This window comes from Triticum dicoccoides, chromosome 1A, assembly GCF_002162155.2.
Source record: "Triticum dicoccoides isolate Atlit2015 ecotype Zavitan chromosome 1A, WEW_v2.0, whole genome shotgun sequence".
NCBI lineage: Eukaryota > Viridiplantae > Streptophyta > Magnoliopsida > Poales > Poaceae > Triticum > Triticum dicoccoides.
The window spans coordinates 499,929,229-499,948,348 of record NC_041380.1 but is presented as its reverse complement, the minus strand read 5'-3'; positions in this window follow the sequence as shown (position 1 = coordinate 499,948,348).

Sequence of the window (19,120 nt, the reverse complement as noted above, 5' to 3'; positions counted from 1 at the left end):
TATCCGGCTCCGACTCCGACACCCACTCCGAGAGAAGTTATCACTCCGATTCCGAATATACTCAAGATGAAGGTGTTGCCGGTCTAGCACTTGTGTCAACCAACTCCTACGATATATTTGACTCACCAAATGAAGGAATTGGAAGATGCTTCATGGCCAAAGGTCCTAAGGTAAGACACCTCGAGTATGTTGATTTTAATAGTGATGAAGATGACTTGTTAGGTGATGATTATTTACTTGTTGACAACTCTAGTGATGAATACTATGATGAAACGTCAATTAATCATGCTAATCAAGATAAAACGAATGACAATGATAAGGAGAAGATTGAGGCTCTAACTAAAGAACTAAACACTCTTAAGTTAGCTCATGAAACTATCTTCGAAGATCATCGAGAACTTTTAAGAGCTCATGAGAAGTTACACTTTGAAAAGCTCAATCTTGAGCAAGAGCATGAGTTTTTAAAGGCAATCAATGATGATCTCCGCAAGAAAAGTTCTTCTTACATTGCTAAGCGTTTACTCTTATCCACTTACATGCCTCAAGTCAAGTCTAGTAACAAGAACAAGAAAGATTCTTCCTCTAGTAGTAACAATGATCATGCTAAATCCAATATTGTTGCTTCTAGTAGTTCTCTTGATTCCACTAATGATTCTCTTAGCCAAGTTACACTTGAGCAAGAAAATAGCTTATTGAAGGGAATTACAGAGAAAGGAGTGTACAAAAGCCTTGCCGGGAGTAAGCAATTCGAGGAAATTGTGCGCAAGCAAGGAAGGCACCGGAAGAATCAAGGTGTTGGTTTTGACGGAAAGTTCAATGCCAATGGAGTTGAGTGGGAAGAAGATCAATACCCCAAGAGAAAGTTTGTTCCTCAACAAGAGAAGTATGATCCTACTTCTTTCAAGGGGACACAAGCTCAAGATGATCTTCCACCACAAGACTACAAGCAAAAAGGCAAGGACAAGCTTCAAGAGGAAATTGATGCATTTGAAGAAGCTCCTAAGACCTTAGTCAAGTGGATTCCCAAGACCACTTCAAGTTCCACTTCATCAAGTACGACTACAACTCCAAGGATTCCCATCAAGATGGTGTGGATCCCAAAGAAGAGGAACTAGAGAGTTCCTGAGGGTGACTCCTCCAACATACTTCACTCTTATCATTTTGGCAAGAACAAGTGCAATCAACTTCCACATCTTGCACTACTTCAAGGAGTCACAAACCCTCTTGTTGGTAAGACAAGGTACAAGGTAACCTAAAAGATTTCATGGACATCATCTTGTGTGTGCATCACTCTATGTCTATGGATATCCTTGTTTGTTCCTTGTGGGACTAACCCATGTAGGTATTGAAAGTGCAATTCACTCAAATGGATAGCTCCAAGTGATCTACATCAACATTGAGCATCCACATCTTCAACATCTACATGAAGTCATTATCGACAAAACCCAAGGTTAGTTCATCCCTCTTAGGGGGGATATCACATCTAGGGGGAGCTTTACTCTAAGACTTGAGCTAAAGCAACTCTAAAGATGTGAACACAACAATGCTTTATGTAAAAGTGGTAACCCCACTTGAGCTTAAACAATGAGTATGACCTATGATCAAGTGTTCTCACTTGACTCCTAAGTCAATATACTCATATATAGATGACCTAGTCATCGCCAATTGCTTGATAGATGCTAGAATTGGTTGTGCATGCTTTGTCACATATTTCAATTGCCATTTTATTGTGTGAGCATGTTGGTTGCATATTTTACTCATTCGAGGACATCCACTTGTTGTTTTGATTGTTTGGTTTTATTTCCTTTTGCCAAGTGGATGGACAAGAATGCCTAAGAACCTCCTCTAGCTATCTATGCTTTTCTCGTCTCAAACTCTATTCATGCTACATCACAAAATTTGATCAAGTCAGATTCGAACCACTCTGTGTGAGGAGCACTCGGAGTCCCCGATTCGTCATAGACTTAAACTTCCAAAACCTCTTTGTGATTCTCGGTCTGACCGATATCCTACTTTTGGTCCTACCGAGATCATTAAGTTGATCTGAATTTTTGATCTCGGTGCAACCGATTTGAACCATTCGGTCACACCGAGTTGCAATAACTGTATACAGTTTTGCATCTCGGTGCCACCGAGTTGTTCCACTCGGTCACACCGACAGGGTCGGGCTATATATAGGCACGGGCAAAAATTTGGAAATTTCTACGAACCCCTTCGCCCGCGCAATAGCTCGCTCTGCCAACGTGGTCTCCGGATCGTCTCCTCGCCGCCAGCCGCCTCCAGTCGCTGGTCTCCATCGCCGTCAATGGAATTCAACCCCGTCGTTGCCGCCGTAGCGAGTCTCCGCCGAACTAGGGTATGGACTCAATCTTTGTGCTATCCCCAATCTGATTCCTAGCACATTGTGATCTTATTGTTTCTAGCCACGATTGAAACACTCCTATCCAGTCAATGCGTTCATAGAATAGGATTGATTCAAAAACTTTAGGGTTAGGTTTCCACCGAAACCATCTCGGACCCACCGAGTTGAAAAACTCGGTCCCATCGATTTGGCTCATGCCATTGCACAAGTGAGACTCGGTCTGACCGAGAATTACTAATCGGTGTGACCGATTTTGGAACTTTGTGAAACCCTAGCAGTCTCGGTGCCACCGAACTGTGACTCGGTCTGACCGAGTTCACTAGTTTAGGTTCCAAAACTGCTTCGGTATCACCGAGTTTAAAAATCGGTAGATCCTAAATGATTTCTATGGGAAACTAAAACTAAGATTTTGAATCATTCTTTTGCAAAAATCTCTGCATTTTGTGATGCTCATCTATAAACTCTTCACAGGGTCAGCAGTCAGCTTGTTCATCATGTCATATCAGAGTGACAGCCAGAACTTGTCAGAGCAGCAAGTGCACATGAGTGAGGGCACTAGTCCCTCCAGTTCTTCAGATGAAGGCAGCAGGAGCACCCCTAGAAATTTGCCAAAAGCTACCACCAGACAAAGGAAGAAGAGAACCTCAGAATCAGAGGATGAGGACTATGTGGCAAAAGAGGAAGCTACTTCTAAGAAAGTAGTGCTCAAGAAGGAGTATGGCTCAGCACAGAGCACAAAGCCATGCTTGAAAGTCAAAAGGCCAGTAGGTAGGCAGCCTATGCCAAAGGCCAGAGCTTCAACTCAGATTCCTGAAACAAGGAACACTTGCCTATTCATCCAGATTTCGAGGACAATCAAGTTGTGATGAACAAGGATGAACCATCATCAGCTCAAGCTCAAGCACAAAAGGAGAAGGCAAAGAAGGAGAAAGCTGCCAAGATGCCAACTCAAGAGGAGGCATCTGAATATTTCTTGAAAACCAAGCAGGAGCAGCTTAGTTACTTGATTGCATCCACACTGAGGATTGAGAAAGGACTGGCCACCCTCACTCAAAATCAGGAGAGCTTAGAGAGAATCATGGAACAAAAGTTCTATGACTTGGATGTAAAAGTAACAGAGATTCAGTCTGCAGTGGAGCAACTTCAGGATGACATGCAGGAGAGGAAAGGGAAGACTACAACTGATGCATTTGCCAGAGTGCCACGAGCTCAAAGGTCGACTGCAGTGCCAGTTCCTGACACCAGAGCCACCACCTCAGCTCCAGCCACAGCACCAGCCCAACCAGCTCCAGCATCTACTTCAGCTCCAGCTCCGACCACGTCTACAGAAGCCTTCGTCCTTGGAGTGATCCAGACTCCACCACCACCAGAAGATCAATCTTGAGAGTCGATCTAGCACTATGCATTTTCTAGGAACTTTTTGGTAACTTGTTGCCAAAGGGGGAGAAAAATGTATAGATCATAGGCTTCGAGAGAGAGAGAGAGTGTTGCCTTTTATTCTCTCTTGCTTTATTTGGTGGTTTTTCAAACTTTGTTTGCTTTTGGTTGAGATACTATGATATGCTTGTGAGACATTGATGATCATGTGTTTGATCATAAGCTACACTTATGCATGCTTGATATATCTTATCTATCTTATGTGATCATTCACTTTCTTTGGTGATGAGTGCATGTATTTCATTCTTATCTTTTTGAGCGCTCCACCAAGATGTATGTGACATGGAAGAGTAACCCATGACTCTAACTCTTTGTGCATTTGCAGTCCAAAGCAAATTTTAAATATGCACAAATTTAGGGGGAGCTCTTACTTATCACATACTTCTCAAAGCAACGATATATTTCATTCTTATTATTATTTGTCTAAGCTTTGATCTATATGTTGTCATCAATTACCAAAAAGGGGGAGATTGAAAGTGCAACTATCCCTAGGTGGTTTTGGTAATTCATAACAACATATAGCTCATTGAGCTAATGCTATTCCAAGATGATCATTTCAGGAAAGCTCAATGATTGGCATAGCATGGATGGTGAAAGTGGAACCCTCAAAATGCTAAGGACAAAGGATTGGCTCTAGCTCATATGCTCAAGACTCTTCATTTTACATTTTAGTGGTCCAAGATCACATTGAGTCCATAGGAAAAGCCAATACTATCAAGGAGGGATGAGGTGTTGCTTAATGAGCCTCTTGCTTCATGTGCTTAATGATATGCTCCAAAATCCTCAGCTACTTTCCCATATCCACATTTGACCTAAACCCAAAGCCAAACTCGGCCCTACCGATTCTTTCAACCCGGCGCCACCGAGTTTCACTTGTCATAGCCATTTCCAAACCCTAAGCAAATTGGTTCTACCGATAGGGATCTCGGTCTCACCGAGATGGGATTGCAATTTCTCTGTTTCCTTTTCGTAAATTTTCGGTCTCACCGAAAGAGCGGATCGGTCCCACTGAGATTGCAATGCAAACTCTCTGTTTCTTTTTGTAACTTTTCGGTCTCACCGAAAGAGCAAATCGGTCCCACTGAGTTTGCCTGACCAACCCTCTGGTTAGCTTATTACCACATCAGTCTCACCGAGTTTGTGTAATCGGTCTCACCGAGATTACGTTATGCCCTAACCCTAACCATATCGGTCCTACCGAGTTGCATGTCAGTCCCACCGAAAATCACTAACGGTCACTAGGTTTACTATTTCGGTCCGACCGAATTTGTTGATTCGGTCCCATCGAGATTGGTAAATTGTGTGTAACGGTTGGATTTTGTGTGGAGGCTATATATACCCCTCCACCTCCTCTTCACTCGTGGAGAGAGCCATCAAAACACATCTACACTTCCAACTCATATGTTCTGAGAGAGAACCACCTACTCATGTGTTGAGGCCAAGATATTCCATTCCTACCACATGAATCTTGATCTCTAGCCTTCCCCAAGTTGCTTTCCACTCAAACCTTCTTTCCACCAAATCCAAATCCTGTGAGAGAGAATTGAGTGTTGGGGAGACTATCATTTGAAGCACAAGAGCAAGGAGTTCATCATCAACACACCATTTGTTACTTCTTGGAGAGTGGTGTCTCCTAGATTGGCTAGGTGTCACTTGGGAGCCTCCGACAAGATTGTGGAGTTGAACCAAGGAGTTTGTAAGGGCAAGGAGATCGCCTACTTCGTGAAGATCTACCGCTAGTGAGGCAAGTCCTTCGTGGGCGATGGCCATGGTGGGATAGACAAGGTTGCTTCTTCGTGGACCCTTCGTGGGTGGAGCCCTCCGTGGACTCGCGCAACCGTTACCCTTCGTGGGTTGAAGTCTCCATCAACGTGGATGTAGGATAGCACCACCTATCCGAACCACGGGAAAAACATCCGTGTCTCCAATTGCGTTTGAATTCTCCAAACCCTTCCCTTTACATTCTTGCAAGTTGCATGCTTTACTTTCCGCTGCCAATATACTCTTTGCATGCTTGCTTGAATTGTGTGATGATTGCTTGACTTGTCCTAAATATAGCTAAAATCTGCCAAGAACTAAAATTGGGAAAAGGTTAAGTTTTTATTTGGTCAAGTAGTCTAATCACCCCCCCCCCCTCTAGACATACTTTCGATCCTACACAACTCATGTCTATGGCTAGGAAACTTAACCATCTTTGATTCAACGAGCTAGTCAAGTAGAGGCATACTAGTGACATACTGTTTGTCTATGTATTCACACATGTATTATGTTTCCGGTTAATACAATTCTAGCATGAATAATAAACATTTATCATGATATAAGGAAATAAATAATAACTTTATTATTGCCTCTAGGGCATATTTCCTTCAGTCTCCCACTTGAACTAGAGTCAATAATCTAGTTCACATTGCCATGTGATTTAACATCAATAGTTCACATTACCATGTGATTAACACCCATAGTTTGCATCGTCATGTGACCAACACCCAAAGGGTTTACTAGAGTCAATAATCTAGTTCACATCGCTATGTGATTAATACCCAAAGAGTAAGGTGTGATCATGTTTTGCTTGTGAGGGAAGTTCAGTCAATGGGTCTGCCATATTCAGATCCGTATGTATTTTGCAAATTTCTATATCAACAATGCTCTTGTTGGCGTTCTGGGAATGCAGGTCCCCAGACTTGCCTGCCTGCGGCCTGCGGCGTGGCTCAAAGGGGGCCCAGCACAGCCCATCTTCATCAACAGAAGACTCAAGACCCTCGCGAGGGGCCAAGCCTCGCGAGGCGGACGACACGGAGCTTCCTCAGGCATGGCCTCGTCAGGCTGGCTCGCGAGGAGGCGGAGAGATCAAGGCGGGGTACCTCACGAGGTGCCCGTGACGCAAGCCATGACGACTCAGGGCGCCAGGCGGGTGCCAGCGCGCGCATCGTCCTTCTTTCATCTTTGGTGCAAAGGGGGCAAGCGCAGCCGCAGAGTACCGAGGCATCAGGCAAAGGTTGCCATTTCGGTGCAACGAGACCAAGACCAAGAGGACTATGAGATGGAGGTCACCATGGAGCCCAGGACGGCGTCATCACTAGAGCTTTGCGCAGGCGAAGACTGCTTTTGTCAGGATAGTTGATACTTGCTGTCCCCCTTCAAATTAGCCCGCCATTGTTGGCTCCCTTCCCGCTCAATATTTGGGAAGAGGACCAGGGCCTCTATAAATAGGACCAGCCACCCACATAGCAAGGGGGTTCGTTCGATCGGTTAGAAGCAGAGAGAGAGAGAGAGAGAGAGAGAGAGAGAGAGAGAAAGGTGCTAAACTCCTCCTAGCAGTTCATCACCCCAGCCAAGAACAGACCCTCGCGAGGCTGTTCTTCCTTGTATTGTTCATCATCATCAGCCCCAAGAGGCAATCCACCCACCACACACTGGAGTAGGGTATTACACCACAACGGTGGCCCGAACCAGTATAAACCTTGTGTCTCTTGTGCAGTTCTTTCAGTAGTTTAGACCTTTGCAAGACGGAGAGGTAGAAGGCGTAATCTCCGCCCGCACCCCAGTGTTCGAACCTTAAGGGTCTGCCGGAACCCGAAATCTGACATTTGGCGCGCCAGGTAGGGGAGCGCCAGAATTCGTCATCCACCGCCCTGTTCTCCTCCGACCGTCGCGTCCATGTCCGACGCTCGTCGGGCCCGCGCCGAGCGTCGGGCCGCCATCGCTTCCCGCGTCGCCCAGACGGCGCCCGTCGGCGGACGTCCTCGTCGTTCCTCGTCGCCCGCCGTCAACGCCGCCACCGGCCCGGGGGGCGAGCAGCAAGCGTCGTCTCAGCATCCATCCGTGCGGCAAGACGGCCGCACCGCTACTCCATCACTCGCACCCGCTGGTTGTTCGTCCCGCGCGCTCCGCGCACCCTTGGAGGCTCGAGCTGCGCTCCTCGCGGCAAACGAGCTCCTGCGCTACTGCCCCGTCGACGACGTCTACGAAGAGTGGCTCGACCGCGTTGTCGAGCTTGTCTGTGCCGCAGGGGGCTCTCCCGCGTCGTCCGTTCCTCTGCGCCACACCCCGCCCCACGCGGGCAACGAAGCTCCGGAGGCGTACCAGCCGCCTCCTCTCCAAGAAGATGCCATGGCTCCAAGGCGCGTGGCCCCTGGGCGGAACCCACTCCGTCAGGCGCCAGCGCAGCAAGAACAGAGCTGCCAAGAAATCCCGCGCCCGCAAGGAGCTGCCCGGGCGCTCCCTGCTCCGGCACGCCGCGACCCTGCTCCAGCTCCGGCACGCCAAGACCCCGCACTGCTCCTAGCTGCAGCGCGTGGGGACCCTCAAGACCAAGCTCTCCACCAGCCGAGGCCTTTCGTGGCCACCGCAGGCTGCCGTGCCTACACCACCGAGCTGCGTAGCGTCGCGTGGCCCGGCAAGTTCAAGCCAGACCTGCCTCCTCGTTACGATGGCACGACTGACCCTGCGGAGTTCCTCCAGCTCTATGAGCTGGGCATCGAGGCTGCCAGCGGGGACGAAAAGGTCATGGCAAACTGGTTCCCTATGGCGCTCAAGGAAGGAACTTGCACCTGGCTCCTGAATCTGGCTCCAGGCACGATCTCTTCCTGGGACTAGATGCGCACCCGCTTCATCGCCAACTTCCAAGGTACTCGCGACCGGCCGCCCGCCGTGAGCGACATGCGCCGCATCAAGCAACAACCCGGAGAGACCCTGCAAAAGTACATCCAGCGCTTCAACAGCGCGTGCCTCAAGATCCCCAAGGTGTCTGAGGAGGCCATCATCTCGGCCTTCTCCGATGGTGTGCGCGACGTTAAGATGAAGGAGGAGCTGGCGATGCATGAAGACCTGTGCACCTCCCTGGAGCTGTTCAACTTGGCAACCAAGTGCGCCAGGGCTGAGGAGGGACGCCTCTTCCTCCTCGAGCTGCCTGCCGCAGACCCAGAGGAGAAGAAGCCCAAGGCCAAGGACGTGAAGCGCAAGGGGGCTGCCGTGCTCGCAGCAGAACCAGACACCAAGCGGGGCAAAGATCTGCCTGAGTCCTCCAGGGGCAGCCGGTACTGTGTGTACCACGACCTCCACACCCACAACACCAACAAATGCCAAGAACTCCGCGCCGTGCGAGATGGAAGGATCGGCCGTCGTCCCGATCGCGCCGATCGGGGCTACGGCCGAGGAGGAGGAAGAAACGCAGGACGCTGGGAAGACCGCGGCCCGCGCCAAGGGTGGCGCGATCAACCTCGCGAGGATCGCTGGCGAGACCTGCCTCGCGAGGGAGACTGGAGGGATCAGCCTCGTGAGGATCGCCCACAGGGCAACGCAGGCCTCCCTCCATTGCCGCCTCAACCAAGGAGGAACAAGGACCGCCATCAAGACGAAGGGGCTGGGGGCTTCCAGGAGCCACGCGCAATCGCCTGCATCCTGGGCGGAGCTCAGGCCCCAGCCTCCCAATGCATCTTCAAGCAGTTTGCCCGCAAGGTGAATGCAGTCCTCCCCAGGCTTGAAGCAACGCGCCCTCTCAGGTGGTCGGCATGCGCCATCACATTCAGCTCAGCGGATCAACTCAAGTGCGCGGCCACAGCAGGAGTCCTCCCGATGCTTTGCTCCCCAGTCATCAGCAATGTACTAGTCACCAAGACCCTCATCGATGGTGGGGCAGGGCTCAACGTCCTGTCTGTGGAAACATTCAACAATCTTCAAGTGCCCTACGACCAGCTTCAGCCAACCAAGCCCTTCTCCGGAATCACCGATGGCTCCACGGTCCCGATTGGGCAGGTCCGCCTCCCTGTCACCTTCGGAGCACGCGACAACTACTGCACCGAGCTCATCGACTTCGACGTCGCCTACATCCGCCTGCCGTACAACGCCATCCTCGGGTTCCTAGCGCTGGCCAAGTTCATGGCCGTGACTCACCATGGCTACAACGTCCTCAAGATGCCAGGAAGTGGCGGAGTCATCACGGTGCCCTGTGAAGAGAAGGATGCAGTGTGTTCCCTGGAGCGAGCCTTTCAGGCCGCGTCACTGGAAGACCCGGATCACGGAAGCAGGAGGCTTCCCGAGACCACCCCCAAGAAGAAGAAGACATCGTCTGGACCGGCCCCTCGGGAGGCGGGCCCCTCAGGGCCCGCATCTGCCCAGGGGGAACCTCCTTCCATCGCATAGGAAAGCGCGCCCGGCGCCCTCCTCGGGCAGGGCTCGGGGGCTCTCCCCTGGAGGGCCACCGACCTAGACAAGGCCACGAGGGAGGCGCTTGGGCACCACGTGGAGGCGTGTTTCGAAGCACGTTTCCCTCAAGAAGGAGCAAGGCAAGGAAGGTCAGACCCGCAGGAGTTCGTTGACAAGGCCATTCAAGAACTACAGGAATCAAGGATCATGAGAGGTTGCCGCCGTCTACCGGCTGTGGCTCCCCATCCAGGCGAGGATGGTGGGCTGCGCGTCTGCGTCAATGTACCAGGACTCAACCAAGTCGCTACCGTGGAGCGCCTCTGGCCCTCGCGAGTGGGGTGCTGCGGGGGTCCGCCTCACAGCTACGTTCGCATGCCTTACGGCCTGCCGAGCGCGGTTGCTACGTGCCAGCGCCTCATGAGGGGCATCATGGAGGCTCAAGAAGACAGGCGTTCCGCAGCCCTGGCGGAGATGGAGGTGATTCGCGAAGAGCTACCAGTGCCTCTGGAGCCTCCCGAGGCCCCTGGGCCTGGGGCTCGTGAGGATCGGCTTCCGCAGCCTACCGAGTCTGTTGCACCAACACCACTTCGCCCTCGACACCCTCAGGTGACATCTTACAAGTTTCATTTCCAGCTGGGAGCGCCCTCCCAGGGCTGCATCGTTCCCAGGACGCGTGGGTCCGTCCCTGCGGTATGTATCACTTTTATTTTCATGTTGTTAGCTTGCTTTGTTGGGGGCGCCCCTCGGGCTGCATCATCCCCAAGTCGCACGGGCCAGTCCCAGCGGCATGTATCTCCCTTGCGTTTATTTCTGGCTATGCATTCGCCCATCATGCTTGATTACTCGATGCCTGTCCACGGCATCTCTTCTTCTCCATGTCGACCACTTGCACGTTAAAGGGGGGTACCTGAGCATCGCGACTCAGGGCTCTTACTGGCTCTCCAGCCCTCACCCTCTGGCTATGTCCACGGCATCGCGACCTGGCATACCAGCGACGGCTAAGACAAGCTCGAGGGCCGTGACCCGAGGACGTAGAGTGCCGGCATCTAACCAAATTTGCAGGAACACAGCACAAGATAAGGCCCAGTGCCAGGCGCAACCCGCCTAGAGGTAGGGCCCCGTGAGTCCTGCGCTGGCTCACGGGTGCCCAGATACACCTCACCTAGCCCTACCGTCCCGGAGGGGAGCCCCCTCCCACGTACCAGTGGAAGCACCATGCTCCGTGCTGGCTGACGACACTGCCGAGGAGCGGCTATGCCCGTACACATGCGGAAGCGCTATGCTCCGCGCTGGTGATAAACAACTGAGGGTGGCCCCCGGGCCGCATCAACCTCAGGGAGCCTAGAGCTCAGTGTCTAGCCTCATCGCAACGCCTCCCCTCGGGAGCGTCGCGCGAGGGGGCTGGGCATGGGGGCTGCGCCTGGGTCACGCCCGGACGTACGCCACCCAGCCAGGCCCCTCGGGCCTGGTTCATCGCGCGTCTCTCCCCGAGCGGAGCCAAGGTATGAAGGCCGTTTGAGCGTCAAGGGGGACCCTTGAGCATCGTGACTCAGGGGCCTAACTGGTCCCGTAGCCCCTCACTCCTTAGTTCCGAAAGGCTATGCTGGGTGAGGCACGCGCGAGGCCGGGCTCTGCAGACGTGGAATGGTGGTCCCACTCGCATCTCACCTCATCACCTGCTGTTTGCGCGTCAAGGGGGACTCCTGAGCATCGCGACTCAGGAGCCTAACTGGCTCCGTAGCCCCTCACTCCTTTGGTCCCGTCCTGGTTTCCAGTCGGGGCTAATGCTGGGTGAGGTACGCGCGGAGTCGGGCTCTGTAGATGTAAAACGGAAGATCCACCTACATCACACCTCCCTACTTGTTGTTCGTGCGCCAAGGGGGACTCCTGAGCATCGCGACTCAGGAGCCTAACTGGCTCCGTAGCCCCTCACTCCTTTGGTCCCGTCCTGGTTTCCGGTCGGGGCTAATGCTGGGTGAGGTACGCGCGGGGCCGGGCTCTGCCGGCGTAGAACACAAGCAAGTAGGGAAGGAAAGCATAAAATTCAAGGAACTGAAAAGCAAATATTACAGTCCATGCTGTTGTCTCAATAGCAAACACAAGTTTAAACGCCTCCCCGAGGCATGATGCATGTGCAGGAATTAAAAGCAGGACAGGAGCAGTAGCGGAGTCATTTGGCGGCGGTGCAGCAGCGCGGGTGGCCCCGCCTCACAGAGCAACAGAACCGGAAGCATCCTGCTTCGACTTGGTACTAAAGGCCCGGAACTTCCCCAGCAGAGCCTCTGCCCGACCCTTCACGGCCTCGGCAGCGGCGGCAGCACCCTCGCCGCTTACTGGCTCCAGCAGGCTGTCGAGGTCGGCGCTGGGGTCGTGAAGGTAGATGTGGGTGAAGAGCCACGTCAGCGCAGCAGAAGACAGGACGCGCGCCTTGGCCTCGACCGTGGGTCCAAGGCCAAGGGTGACATCCTCAAGGGCACGAACCAGGAAGGGAAGCAGCTTGGCGGGGCCGTCCTCGGCGCCGGCCAGCGGGCTCTCCAGGCCACTGGCGTAGAGCATCTTCAGCGAAGCACGAGCCTTCTTCTCCATGTCTGCGAAGGCCGCGTGATCCTCGGCAAGAACCTTGGCCTTGCTGTCCAGCTCGACCTTCGTCGCCTCCAGCTCCTTCCCCAGCGCACCTAGGTGGTCGCGGTGCTTCTTGAGCTTGGCCTCCTGGCCCTCGATGGCCACCTCGCAAGCCTTCATGCCTTCCTCTTGCTCCTGGCGAAGACGAACCTCTTTCGCGAGCTGGTCTCGCAGGCCTTGCAGCTCGTACTCCAGCGCCTTGCAGCGATCGCGGACTTTAACCACCTCCCCCAGGGCTGCGTCACGAGCAGCCTTCGTCTCAAGGATGGCCTGCCTATCCTCGTCGCAGGCCGTCGAGGCTTGAACCAGCGCCGCCTGGATTGAGGCGTCGGAGCGAATCCATCCCGAAGCCAGCTCCAAGCGCCCGGCCACCAGGCGAGGGTCGGCGCCCAGAAGATCCTGCCACAGCCGGTCTAGTCCAGCAACAGCACGCTCCAGGACGGCAGGAGGAGTTGGAGAAGCAACAGTCGGCGAAACGGAGGGAGACGGCGGCGACGGCAAGACCACAGCGTCCTGAGGTGGAGCCTGCTGCGCCCCAGCGGCTGTGGTGGCGGCAGTGGGCAAAGGAACCACAGGAGTCACTTGGGCATTGGGGGCCGAGCTCGCCCCAGCTAGCTCGGCCAGGCCCTGCGAGGACGACTGGGCGGGAGAAGGCCGCGTGCCACAGTCACCCTCCTCCACAGGTGGAGGCGCTGCCGCGGCTGGAGCCTCAGGAGCCCCCTTCAGCTTCTTCGCCGCGGGCGCCAGCCTATTCAAGAGATGCGAACGTCAAGCCTCGGCAGCGGAACAAGAAATAAAGACAAGGGTCAAGCACTTACGGGTCATCGCCGGTGAGCTCGGGCAGCCTCTGGCCAAACTTGAATCCTGACAGCCGGCTGGAAGGGTCAACCTCGGAAGTAGAAGGCGCGTCTGCAGACTGCCTCGGGGCCAGGGCAGACCCGCGGGAGATCAGCCCGGTCCTGTCCTTCTTCGGGATCAGGGGCAAGCTCCCGCCGACCTGCTCGTCTTCATCCTCGTCATCATCACTCGAAGAAAGGCGGAGACTGCGGGGCTTGCACCAGGGGAGGGGAGCCCTCGATTCTCCATCGGTCGCCTCAGAGTCAGGCCCCTTTCCCCGCTCCTCTTCGTCCTCCTCCTTGCTGGAGTCGCCGGAGGGCACGTCCACCAGTCCCTCGGAAGCCGCCACGGGCACGAGCCCGTCCCCGTTAAAAACGGGCATGGACTTCACCACCTCCTCCCAGTCGTCGCGAAGGAACAAGGGCTTGGGAGCACCCTCCAACCTTGCCACCTCGCCCCCTACCAGAGATTGGAGGACCGCGGCCAAATCTTCATCGCTCAAGGCCGCGGGGCTCGGATGAGGCCTCCACATCGGAGGTGAGTACCGCCGGAGTGGAGCCAGCTGGTGCTCCAGGAACTCCTTCAGCAGCAACGCACCGGTCAACTTCGCCGCCACCGTGCTGGCGGGCCTCAGGTCCGCGTCCATCTTCTCCAACACCAGTTTCGAGCAGGGGTCCATGAGCTCCGCTCGGCCCCAGTCGCCGGAGCTCGCGGGCGGCTCCGCGGGCAAGATCAGCCTAGGATGGACGAGCCCGGCATCTACCAAGACCCACTTGCTCCTGAAGCCCTCAATCCTCTTCCCGGGATTCGAGATGGCAATGGTGCCACCGTACGCGACAAAGCCCGCGCACGCGGAAGGAGAACCGCGAGAGACCCGGAGGGAGAAGTAGTGGCGCAACAAGGCCACTGAAGGCTGCACCCCTACGTGGGCCTCGCAGTAGTAAGCGAAGATCGCCAGAAGAAGGACGGAGTTGGGGTGGAGATGCAGAGCCTGCAAGTTGTAATGGCGGAGGACAAAGAAGAAGAACTCGGAGAAGGGAGGCACCAGGCCCGCAGCAATGGAGCTTACAAAGAGAGGATAAAAGGTGCTCCCTCGGCCCTCAGGGGTGGCGGAGCCGGCCTTGAACACCTGCGCCCCATTGATTCCCTGCGCATCCGCCATCTGGCGCAGCCGGGCAAGGGCCGCCTTGGACACGTGCGAGTCCAGAGCAGGTGAGTACCAAGCTTCGGCCGGAGCCTGGCGAGGCTCCATGGCTTCCTCGGTCACGCAGCCGGAGTAGATCTGGAAATTCGGAGGAAGAAAGGGGAGGCGCAAGAAAGGGGATCTGAGCAGCAACTGGAGTAAGCAAAAGACAAAGTCTGGGCAGATGCTGCTCCTTTATCAACCTACGCGGTTGCTGAAGCACTGCTGTCCAATCAACCACCACGCGGCGCTCAAGGCCGCAGGCTATTAGGGCCCGCGGCGCTTCGCCCTCGCCCTTTCGCCTCTCGGCACGGCCAAGTTCGGGCGCACCTTGGTCCCGGGGGCTACTGTTGGCGTTCTGGGAATGGGGGTCCCCAGACTTGCCTGCCTGCGGCCTGCGGCGTGGCTCAAAGGGGGCCCAGCATGGCCCATCTTCATCAACACAAGACTCAAGACCCTCGCGAGGGGCCAAGCCTCGCGAGGCGGACGACACGGAGCTTCCTCAGGCACGGCCTCGTCAGGCTGGCTCGCGAGGAGGCGGAGAGATCAAGGCGGGGTACCTCCTGAGGTGCCCGTGATGCAAGCCATGACGACTCAGGGCGCCAGGCGGGTGCCAGCGCGTGCAGCGTCCTTCTTTCCGCTTTGGTGCAAAGGGGGCAAGCGCAGCCGCGGAGTACCGAGGCATCAGGCAAAGGTTGCCATTTCGGTGCAACGAGACCAAGACCAGGAGGACTACGAGATGGAGGTCACCATGGAGACCAGGATGGCGTCATCACCAGAGCTTTGCGTAGGCGAAGACTGCTTTTGTCAGGATAGTTGATACTTGTTGTCCCCCTTCAAATTAGCCCGCCATTGTTGGCTCCCTTCCCGCTCAATATTTGGGAAGAGGACCAGGGCCTCTATAAATAGGACCAGCCACCCACATAGCAAGGGGGTTCGTTCGATCGGTTAGAAGTAGAGAGTGAGAGAGAGAGAGAGAGAGAGAAAGGTGCTGAACTCCTCCTAGCAGTTCATCACCCCAGCCAAGAACAGACCCTCGCGAGGCTGTTCTTCCTTGTATTGTTCATCATCATCAGCCCCAAGAGGCAATCCACCCACCACACACTGGAGTAGGGTATTACACCACAACGGTGGCCCGAACCAGTATAAACCTTGTGTCTCTTGTGCAGTTCTTTCAGTAGTTTAGATCTTTGCGAGACGGAGAGGTAGAAGGCGTAATCTCCGTGGGCACTCCAGTGTTCGAACCTTAAGGGTCTGCCGGAACCCGAAATCCGACAGCTCTGCATGGAGATACTCTAGCTAATTGCTCCCACTTTCAATATGTATCCAGATTGAGACTTTGAGTCATCTGGATCAGTGTCAAAACTTGCATCGACATAACCCTTTATGAGGAACCTTTTGTCACCTCCATAATCGAGCAACATATCCTTATTCCACTAAGGATAATTTTGACCAATGTCTAGTGATCTACTCCTAGATCACTATTGTACTCCCTTGCCAAACTCAGGGCAGGGTATACAATAGGTCTGGTACATAGCATGGCATAGTTTATAGAACCTATCGCTGAGGCATAGGGAATGACTTTCATTCTCTCTCTATCTTCTGCCGTGGTCTGGTTTTGAGTCTTACTCAACTTCACACCTTGTAACATAGGCAAGAACTCCTTCTTTGATTGTTCCACTTTGAACTACTTCAAAATCTTGTCAAGGTATGTACTCATTGAAAAAACTTATCAAGCGTCTTGATCTATCTCTATAGATCTTGATGCTCAATATGTAAGCAACTTCACCGAGGTCTTTCTTTGAAAAACTCCTTTCAAATACTCCTTTATGCTTTGCAGAATAATTCTACATTATCTCCGATCAACAATATGTCATTCACATATACTTATCAGAAATGTTGTAGTGCTCCCACTCACTTTCTTGTAAATACAGGCTTCACCACAAGTCTGTGTAAAACTATATGCTTTGATCAACTTATCAAAGCGTATATTCCAACTCTGAGATGCTTGCACCAGTCCATAGATGGATCACTGGAGCTTGCATATTTTGTTAGTACCTTTAGGATTGACAAAACCTTCTGGTTGCATCATATACAACTCTTCTTTAATAAATTCATTAAGGAATGCAGTTTTGTTTATCCATTTGCCAGATTTCATAAAATGTGGCAATTGTTAACATGATTCGGACAGACTTAAGCATAGATATGAGTGAGAAACTCTCATCATAGTCAACACCTTGAACTTGTCGAAAACCTTTTGCGACAATTCTAGCTTTGTACATAGTACCACTACTATCAGCATCCGTCTTCCTCTTGAAGATCCATTTAATCTCAATGGCTCGCCAATCTTTTGGGCAAGTCAATCAAAGCCCATACTTTGTTCTTATACATGGATCTCATCTCAGATTTCATGGCCTTAAGCCATTTCGCGGAATCTGGGCTCGTCATCGCTTCCTCATAGTTCGTAGGCTCGTCATGGTCAAGTTACATGACCTCCAGAACAGGATTACTGTACCACTCTGGTGCGGATATCACTCTGGTTTACCTACGAGGTTCGGTAGTAACTTGATCTGAAGTTACATGATCATCATCATTAGCTCCCTCACTAATTGGTGTAGTAGTCACAGGAACAGATTTTTGTGATGAACTACTTTCCAATAAGGGAGCAGGTACAGTTACCTCATCAAGTTCTACTTTCCTCCCACTCACTTCTTTCGAGAGAAACTCCTTTTCTAGAAAGGATCCATTCTCAGCAACAAATATCTTGCCTTCAGATCTGTGATAGAAGGTATACCCAACAGTTACTTTTGGGTATCCTATGAAGATGCACTTCTCCAACTTGGGTTTGAGCTTATCAAGATGAAACTTTTTCATATAAGCATCGCAACCCCAAACTTTAAGAAACGACAACTTTGGTTTCTTGCCAAACCACAGTTCATACGGTGTCGTCTCAACGGATTTAGATGGTGCCCTATTTAACGTGAATGTAGTTGTCTCTAATGCATAACCCCAAAACGATAGTGGTAAATTGGTAAGAGACATCATAGATCATACCATATCTAATAAAGTACAGTTACGACGTTCGGACACACCATTACACTATGGTGTTCCAGGTGGCGTGAGTAGTGAAACTCTTTCACATTGTTTTAACTGAAGGCTAAACTCGTAACTCAAATATTTTACTTCTGCGATCATATCATAGAAACTTTTATTTTTGTTACGATGATTCTCCACTTCACTCTGAAATTCTTTGAACTTTTCAAATGTTTCAGACTTGTGTTTCATCAAGTAGATATACTCATATCTGCTCAAATCATCTATGAAGATCAGAAAATAATGATACCTACCGCGAGCCTCAATATTCATCGGACCACATACATCAGTATGTATGATTTCTAACAAATCTGTTGCTCGCTCCATTGTTCCGGAGAATGGAGTCTTAGTCATCTTGCCCATGAGGCATGGTTCACAAGCATCAACTGATTCATAATCAAGTGATTCCAAAATCCCATCAGCATGGATTTTCTTCATGCGCTTTACACCAATATGACCTAAACGGCAGTGCCACAAATAAGTTGCACTATCATTATTAACTCTGCATCTTTTGGCTTCAATATTATAAAATGTGTATCACCACGATCGAGATCCAACAAACCATTTTCATTGGGTGTATGACCATACAAGGTTTTATTCATGTAAACAGGACAACAATTATTCTCTAACATACATGAATAATCGTATTGCAATAAACATGATCCAATCATATTCATGCTCAACGCAAACACTAAATAACATTTATTTTAGGTTTAACACTAATCCCAAAAGTATAGGGAGTGTGCGATGATGATCATATCGATCTTGGAACCATTTCCAATACACATTGTCACTTCATCCTCAACTAGTCTATGTTCATTCTGTAGCTCCCGTTTCAAGTTACTATTCTTAGCAACTGAACTAGTATCGAATACTAAGGGGTTGCTATAAACACTAGTAAAGTACACATCAATAACATGTATATCAAATATACATATGTTCACTTTGCCATCCTTCTTATCTGCCAATTACTTGGGGTAGTTCCGCTTCCAGTGACCAGTCCCTTTGCAGTAGAAGCACTCAGTCTCAGGCTTAGGTCCATACTTGGGCTTCCTCACGTGAGCGGCAACTTGCTTGCCGTTCTTCTTGAAGTTCCCCTTCTTCCCTTTACCCTTTTCTTGAAACTAGTGGTCTTTGTCAACCATCAACACTTGATGCTTTTCTTGATTTCTACCTTCGTCGATTTCAGCATCACGAAGAGCTTGGGAATTACTTTTGTCATCCCTTGCATGTTATAGTTCATCACTAAGTTCTAGTAACTCAGTGATAGTGACTAGAGAACTTTGTCAATTACTCTCTTATCTGGAAGATTAACTCCCACTTGATTCAAGTAATTGTAGTACTCAGACAATCTGAGCACTTGCTCACTAGTTGAGCTATTCTCCTCCATCTTGTAGGCAAAGTACTGTCAGAGGTCTCATACCTCTCGACACGGGCATGAG